General features: G+C 32.9%; 1 pseudogene; it reads right to left on the bottom strand.

The window, feature by feature from the left end:
* Positions 1-1,450: 1,450 nt before the first annotated feature.
* Positions 1,451-2,878, bottom strand: LOC149559782 (MAP3K epsilon protein kinase 1 pseudogene; annotated as a pseudogene).
* Positions 2,879-9,564: the final 6,686 nt, after the last annotated feature.

Below are 9,564 nucleotides of genomic sequence, written 5' to 3'. Positions count from 1 at the left end.
CTTCTTCTAAGAACTCAGCTTTGACACCAATTGATGGAATTACAAGTAAGAAAGGTGAACTACTAAGAGGGTGGGTGAATCAGCAGTTAAAACATGAACCCATAAAACTTTTCACCACTCATCCATCTCATGCATTCAATAGATAAACTTGAAATAATATGCAAAGCATAAACATCTAAAACATGTAAACACATAAGCAATCACACATTTGACACCTAATATGATTACCCAAAAACCCTCCAAATGAGAAGGTAAAATTGGGGTGGGGATGACACCCACAATTCTTCACTACTGCAACAATAAAGTGTCACCAATTAAGATTACAATGATTTGACCATGAGACATGATCTGCCCTATGAAAGGCCTTCTCTGTTAAAGGCATACAAGGATTGTTAAGTCCCACCTTGTTAGAGGATTTCAACACCCTATTAGAAGTGTTCCTAGCTAATGGACTTCAGAACATCCACACGGGATGTCACCCGTTAAAGGATATACAAAAGTCTGTTATGACTACTCCACCTAGGAGATTTAACTAAAATCATCTGTTAGGATGTTTTAGCATAGATCTTGTGATTAGCTCTAGTAGCCTAATTAAAGATCAAATCCATGTTGTGTCCTTCTTGATCCTTTCTAATCTGATATGGCAATGTTGTATCCTCTATCCTTTGTTCTTCTCAAACTGATTTTGCAATTCGCTCTCTTACAAATTCTAAGTCTCCATGCAAACTTCTCTATACTCTTCCTTCAATTCCTTATGCACTCACTCTTCATGAATTTTAGGGTTTCATCCTCCTTAAGATGACTAGAAGACTTAGGGTTAGGTATGAATCTACAGTTGAGATTCATCCTTTTTGCTGCTTAATCCTTCCCTTTTTCTGATTGGTTATGTGTAATTGCATAAGGCATCTGCATACAGAATTGTCCTTATGTTCAAAAGATCGTATTCTATCCTTAGGTCGGTTGAAAAATGGTTTACATAGTTATTTGTGCAATCACAAACAAATATGTTTAATCTTTGATGCTCGGCACTTGAAGTTACTAATGCTCGACACATACTAAAATTTTATCTCTGACTCGGCACCTGAACTGCTCGACATCTACTATTTTCCCAACACTTGAATTACTTGGCATATAATGTCTGCTCGGCACTTAAGTGACTCGGCACTCATTGCAACTTGACATAGTCTATTTTTCATATCATACTCGACATGTATTACTTAGTTCAATATGAACTTAGTGAATTTTTTAAGTGAGTGAACTGCTCAGCATCTACTGTTTGCTCGACATTTGAATTACTTGGCATATATTGTCTGGTCGGCACTTAAGTGACTCGGCACATGAGTGACTCGGCACATGAGTGACTCGGCACTCATTACAACTCCGCACAGTCTATTTTTACATATCATACTCGACATGTATTACTTAGTTCAATATGAACTTAGTGAATGTTTTAAGTGTGTTGACACTCAATTGTCAAAACCAATCTGAGATCAACAGTAACAATAAAGTGCATTAAATGTGGAATGATGCCATTTTCTACTACTTGTTCTTGTCTTCTCTTGTTTATCTTACAAAGATTGTAAAATGCATTAAGTGCTTCACCATGTATTTGAGAAATAAGATATCCATCATGATGCTCAAGGTGAGGGATAGGATGGTTCATTGCATGTGCTCAATGCAAGTAGTATAAAAAAGTTAGATCTGTTGATAACTAATTGATGCATTTCAAAATATTTAAATGAATAAGAGATTCAAAGTTATTAAGCATCTAGAAAAGACAAATTAACAAGCCTGGGTTACACATACTAATATTGATTGTTGTATCTTCTTGAGAAAACTCTAGCAATAAGTCTACTACTTTCACCAAGTATTCTCTTGCAACTTTGGTATCAAGTATTAGTACCATCTAGGAAAGTATGCCTGATGATGTTGCACTCTTAGGCCTTGTATTTTCAACTCCAAACCCAAAAAGAATGCTCAATGATGTATGTGAAGAGAACGCCTAGATGTAGAAGCAATTCCCACCCCAACAATTGTTCCATTCCCACACATTGGTGGCCCAATTTTTTAACTTTTTGTTGACAATTTGAACTCAACTAAGAAGTTCCATCATCTCTATCATTCTCTGCAAATGCAAACATTAGATAATCTAGTTCACCATTTGTCTTTCTTTCTACTAATGTATGTTCTAAAAGAGGCAAGATGCTTTCATGTCTTTCAAATTCTCCCAAGAGATAATGAAGATGTTCAAGTTGGCTTAAGATATGCCTAGAGGGTAGTTCCTTTTCCAATAGGCTTATTAATGGTTGCACTGACTCGTGCTAAGATGATGAAACTTGCGTAGTTCTAGCTAGCCCATTTGAAGACTGGGGAATTTGTATCCATGACTAAACTATGATAAATTTGTGTACTGGCAATATTCCCTAGTGCTTCCTTACTGTATAATTATCAGGGCGAGAAACCTGGAGACATCCTAAATCAAATTTTTCATGATCCTAAGACAAAACCAACAGTGGTTATTTTCCTAGAAAAGGAAAAACATTTTCTATAAACTCTAATGAATTAGTAATTGCTGAAAGTTCTAATACTCTTGATGCTAAATGTGACTTTTTGGTTTGACTTGGGCTATTCCTTGAATCAAAATTACTTAATTATGACCTTTGAGACTGTGATATTGAAATCTGTGAAGGCTCTAGAGTTACTGTTGTCATATGGTGGGGTTCAAGAGGGATAAACCTCACCTTTAAACAATCTACCTAACCAAAGAGTAGTTGGGCTACATCATGATATCCCAAAAAATGATAGAAATGATCAAGTGGACCTGACTGTGATATTGTGTAACACCATCAATTAAAGAAGTTGCACCAACACCAGCCATATAGACTAGAGTCAAGTTCTGTTGCTTCATTCAAGTTGTGAAGGGTATTAACAAGCCCAATTTGATATTCTTAGCAGATATTCGACAAAAATCATTCTTGGGAGTAGAATTTTGAAGCTTGAATATTTTCCACATGTCATCAATTGCCAAATGTATCATTTCCCTATACTCTACATAATTTGATTCCACAAACCTAACTAACATAGGACATACAATGAACATCTACAAGGTCAGTGGACTTTTTTGGCACAATTGTTGTACAAAATATGTTTTCGGCATACAAATTTATCTTTAGTTGTCAAGCTAAACAAACTTCATGATAACTAGAATATGACAAATAAGGAAGACATTCTCTTGGAAAGTTACATTGTCTTTAATGCTTTGATTAAGAATTTGTAGCACAAAAGTTATAACATGATTGTTATACACCTCAAGCCTTTCCATCAAAGTCATTAACCCATGCAGACTAAAAAATATTATTTTATGTTTAGGACACTCCTAAAACATTGCAATGAATTTCTGGCATGCTTATACAACCATATCCTTTGATTATTCTGGCTTCAATAGGCTAATTAACCTGCTTACTTATATAGTCTGTATAGGGAAAATATCCCCGTATTTCATTTTTCCCACAAGTCCAAGTCCATGTATTCTAATGCCATCCTCTTTAACAACTCCATCATCACAAATAATAAAGCATTTCTATTTTTCCTTGCTCCTCTGCCATCTATCTACTTCTGAACCATCCATTTTGTCAATTTTTCTGCTGGATCATTTTTTCCAAATTCAAATAACCTGTATTAAGAAATATCTTCCTTGATATCAAGGTTAAGGGGTTTTGTTGAGAATTTGTGGATTCTCGAGTATTTTTAACTGAATCAGTGATCTTCCTTTGTGTGCTTCTATAGCTTCGTAGAAGTGACAAAAACCAGTTGCTAGTCAATCAACATCTACTGAAATATATATTGTTAGTCTAAGATGTAAAGTTGTAGCTAAGATTGATCCATATGTTCTTGACATTAAACATCTTTTCCAACAAGTTATTGAGGTGCCAAAGATAAACTTATCATTTATTTGATGTAGATTTATTAATTTTTAAATGCTCACCTTTAACACCTAAATCTTACCATTTATAATTTAAAGCCCCTACATATACACTATTTATAAAGCACCTAAGGGGTTCTCCTTTAATGCAAAGAATTTAGTCCCTGCTTTACATTAAATAAATCACCGAGTTTTCCCACTGAAGCAAATTTTGTAGTGTTCCAACCAGGGTTTAAAATCACCTAACTACACGAAGTATTGCAAAGTTCCAAACCGTTACTTAACGCTGATCACAACACGGGTAAAAGCTTCCACCGTCAAATTTGCCTCGGGATTCTTTGACCTTTTTGAATGTACAGAAAAACCGGTGGATCCCACCCCACGTCAGCATTCTCTCACTCCCCGTTAAAAATTAAAGTAATCAGATTTACTGCTTACGTGCCACCATTTTGGACGATTATAAGCCGGTCTATTCGCCCGTAAACGCGTAACCAATGGGATACGACAAACCCGCAACTAGTCGGACAGTCATTTGCCACGTGGGTCCCACTTTTGTTTGTGATAGTGAGTGACATGTGCGTCGTCTGATGTGTTAGATGACGGTGACTTATTGTCCATGATGTGTCATTCAAGTGTATAGAATCGGATCAGACTATTTGGTACTTGGCCTTTCAAAAATTATCCATGTTTAGTCGCTTTCCTAGGTATTTAGTTTTTTTATTATCATATTGTAGGATATTACTATTTTGAAAATGTTAAGATAAATATTAGAAACAAGTAGAAGGTTATTGAGTTGGCATAACATACATTTAAACTATCTTTACTTAAGTAAAATTTAATTTAATTTTGTAATAAATCAAATAAATAATATTTACTTTATTTATTTATTATATATTAATTAATTATCATCTTTAAAATATTTTTATAAATATCTATTATGAAAAATAATACGTCTAAAATAGAGAAAAAAAATATAAACTAAAAACTAAACTAAGGGAAGTCTTGGTGCTTCACCTCTATGAGCATCACCTAGATCCAATGAGTGCTAAGTTTTCAATCTATTATCAGGAGAGATGTATTCTTGTAAATCACTACACATTAAAAATGAGTCAATGAGTTTCACTCAAAAACTACATAGTTAAACCTGATAACAATATCACAATTTAACTTACAGTGGAAAAATATCTCCTACTTATTAATTTAAATTCTATTAGCTTAAATATATGAATAAAATCATTTAAAAAAATTATAAACTAAACTAATTTAAAATCTACCAACTTCAATATATGGAAAAAAATAGGCAAGAGCCTACAACACAATCGTAACTTGTGAGCTTCTTATGTGGGAGGTCTTGGGTTCGAATTCGCTTAACACATAAAATAAATAATTACAACAAATAACAATATTGAATCTAGGCTTCGGTCGTTTACCGATCCAATATATGTATGTATGTATATGGAAAAAAACAATCATTTAAAAACAATATCCATAAAAAAAACTATTATGAAAAATTAATATGAGAAATATTTTTTTTTAAATGTAAAAATAGCAACTCCCATAAATATACTAATTAAAAAACTAAAACTTTAATATTACATATATCCTACTCTTTAAGTCAAAATCAATATTTAAATTGAAAAACTAAACTAGTATTTTTTAAAAAAATAAAACCTAAAATTTTAAAAAAATAATTATCAAAACTAAAAAATAAACTAATTTAAAGTCTATTAATATGCTTAAATATATGAACAAAATAATATCATTTGAAAATAATCTCCATAAAAAAAACTATTATGAAAAATTAATATGAGAAATATTTTTTTTAAAATGTAAAAATAGCAACTCCCATAAATATCATATTGGCTAAAATAAAAATCAATATTTAAATGAAAAACTATACTAATTTAAAAACTAAAACTTTAATCATACAAATATCCTACTCTATAAGTAAAAATCAATATTTAAATTGAAAAACTAAACTAATTTTAAAAAACAAATTAAAAACTAAAATTTTAAAAAATAATTATTAAAACTAAAAACTAAACTAATTTAAAGTCTATTAATATGCTTAAATATATTAACAAAATAATTATTTTAAAAAGTCTCTAAAATGTAATATGAGAAATATATAAAAATATAACTAAAAAAATAGGAGCTTGTCACACAAATATCCTATTCACTAAAATAAAAACTAATATTCAAAATAAAAATAAAAACTAAACTAATTAAAATAGTTTAAAAACTAAAACTTTAATCAATTTTAAAAATCAAAATTTAATTAAAAAAAGAAAAATACGGATTAAAAGTGGAGATAACAACTAATTAATTTTCAAAATAAATAGAAAAAAATAAAGGCTAATAGTATAGATAAATTGAACTATTAAAAATATATACTAATTTAACACCCTAGGAAAAAAAAAAGGAGTGAAAATGGTAGAGTGCGAAAAAAAGTAGAGGATAGCATATTCGAATCATCAATTTGTAAGTAAACGATGGGCAAAAAGTTTTGCAAAAAGGAAAAAGCTAGGATCACAGGCAGGGCAGAATAAGTCCGACCTAGATGTGAATAGCCGAAGATTCAAATCCAATTCCAGGTTTGCGGGGCACTCTTGGTCTGCAAATTCAAACTCTTTTGCTCCCCTGGAAGGTTAGCATGAGGAAAAATTTGACAATCTAGTCCCTCAGTACCCTAAGCAGCATCCATTTTGCCTTGAGCCGATCTCTTAGAAGGATATTGTGCCTAACATCCACACAGTAGAAAGTTTAGATAGACAAATATTCGTGTTTAATGCAAAAAAATATGCATATCAAAACTCGACCCACTTTTATGTTGGTCAGAAGGGTTCCAATTTTTTGCTGAAGAATGATCCACATTCGCACCAACAGGATAATAACCCTCTGCTCTTGTCGGCTAGCTATGTCTCACCACATAGAATGGAGTCTTTTCAAACTAATCGAGCTTTTTCAAAACTTTCCAAATTTCCACAAGACAATAATGGGGATAATGTAATCATTATCAACAATAAAGAGAGTGAGGAAAGTTGGCATCAATGTCAGGAATATGGCCTCTTCATGTATTGGAATGGCCTTAGGGTAGACCTCTATCAGCTAGTGGAATGGTTGGAGGATCTCTGCGGCCGCCAGGTAAGTATCTCTACCCACTCTAATCATTTAATCTTCTTACTCTTTAGGGATGCTAAATTAAAACATGAATTTTTAAACATCTGTTTATGTTTCTTCAAGGGATATGAGTTTAAATTCTTTAACTGAATTTCAAATTGTAGGGAGGATTGTTAAAATCTTAATTTGGCTAAATGGTTTGTTTTATCTACATTCCCACCAGAGCTTTGTCATATTAACATTATCAAACGTATAGGAAATGCTATAGGGAATTTAGTAGGTATTGATGCTTCCTTCAAAAAATGCAGTAATCTAAAATTACTAATCAAACAAAACTCAAATAATGAAAATCTTCAAAACTTGAAATTAATTACAAACAGATCTACTTATGAATTAAAATTCCAAGAGTATGAGGGAAGAATTTCAGAAATCGTCAAAATGGATGATGACAATAATTCCTCCCCAGAACTTTTGACCTTAATCGTTATTTGTCATAAGTTTATGAAAAGAAACTAGAGACAAAACAGTCGAAACAAAACTTAGGGATTTCAAGTTTAGATTTGGGATGTGGCAAACAAATCACGGATCTAGATTTGGTCAAAAGCGTGAAGAATGGATTGCAGGAGGGCATTTGTATGGACTCAGAGGTATAGAAGGGGAAGGAATCTATAGGGAAGCTAGATTTAATAAAGGAATGTAGTGCCAGAGAAGAATCTCCTAAAGAGCTATACAGTCAAAGACTGAAGAGCATCATTGTGGATGATAGGAAGTCTCGAAAAAAAGATAGGAAGAAAGAAAGGAAACCTAGGAAAATCAAGGCAGATAGGGAAGCGTTATGCAGAACAGAGGTACAATCAAAGACTAAAATAGAAAGCCAAGTCGTTCCTCTGAATCAATTAGAGGAAGAAGAATAGGACTTGTTGTTTGCAACAACAGTTGAAAGCGGTAAGGGATCAAAAAACATTATTGAGGATTGCAGAGAAGCAGACAACCCATTAGTAAACTGCAGCAACAAGGAACCTATGAAGAGGTTAACCAAATTTTGGCAAACCCCTTCTCCCAAGGAAGCTCATCCAGATAGATTGGAAGAATTCTCAGAACCGTACCCTGAAGTTATCCCCATTCATGCTTTTCAAAATTTTCTAAATCAAAAAGAGGATATGCAGATAGAATCGGAGACATGATGTTTAAAAAAGGAGGAATGAGAACAAAGCAGAGGATATTCTACTTCAAAAAGAGGAACTCTTTTAAGAAAGGTATTAAAGTTGGGAGGGGAAAACTATAATTTCTCTGACCTTAAGAAGGATCTGCAATCTTTCAAAAGGGAGGCTAATCCTTTCTCTTAATCAAAGATAGCTCAAACTGTGGAAGAACCGACAGATAAAGATTTAGCATTCTCTGACCAGCTTCTATTAGAGACAGGAAATGAGGATGATGGAAAGGATTCACATAAGGCTGACAGCTCAAAGATCAGCATAGTGCAGTGTGCATCTGAAAACCTGGATCAGCTGGGTATTTTCATGCACCTGGATGGGAACAAAGTACCAAACTACGGGAAAACATCTACGAAGAGAGGCAAGAAATCCTTAAAATAGCTCAAAGAAGTAGATGGTAAGGCTTAGGAACAACAAAAAATCAGCTATCTCTTTAACAAAGGGAAGGGGAAGAGCCTTCCCACGGAGCAATGAAGATCACAACTTGGAATGTTAGGGGATTAAACGCCCCTAACAAGAAAAGGTTATTAAAATGGAACCTTAATAAATTTGAATCAGACATTATTATATTACAAGAAACTAAGTTAAAGAAATTAGAAGGTTTAAATTTAGGTAAAAGATTGGGTAACTGGAGGTCTTACATGCATGAGTCGGTAGGTGCATTTGGGGGATTAGGAGTGATTTGGAACCATAGGAATATAAATCTTAACATTCTGTCTTCTCATAATAATTGGATCTGTATGGGTGTCAATAGTATAAAATCTAATCTACAGTTAATTTTATTTAATATTTATGGTCTAGTTAGTACGTTAGATAAGTACACAGTTTGGAACGATATCAGTAGCTATATGACTAATTTTGATAGTACTCCTATTATTTTAGGAGGAGATTTCAACACAATTTTAAATCTAAATGAAAAAACTCGAGGATCTCTTCGTCTTTCCCAACCTATGAAAGATTTTAATAACTGGTATCATAGGGAAATTTTGGTTGATATCCGTTGTTGCAATGGGGTTTACACCTAGAATAATAGACATAAAGACTTTGCATACATCGCTGAAAAATTGGGTAGATTTTTTATTAAAGAAAATCTAGAAATTAATACTTGCAACATCCAAGCTCAGATTTTGCCGTTTGCTGTTTCAAACCTTTTTCTAGTAAGACTGAGCTTACTCAACCTCGAAAGCCCATGAGAAGTGTGTTCAAATGTGAAAAAAATGTGGTTCTTGGAGCCTAACTTCTTAGAAAATATCAAAATATGGTGATCTCAAGGTGAATTTGAGGGCTCTAAGATGTTCGTTTTTATAT

The sequence above is a fragment of the Cupressus sempervirens genome, chromosome 4, assembly GCF_028749045.1.
Source record: "Cupressus sempervirens isolate cs-2001-9-10 chromosome 4, ASM2874904v1, whole genome shotgun sequence".
NCBI lineage: Eukaryota > Viridiplantae > Streptophyta > Pinopsida > Cupressales > Cupressaceae > Cupressus > Cupressus sempervirens.
This window is presented reverse-complemented; position numbering and strand designations above follow the sequence as displayed.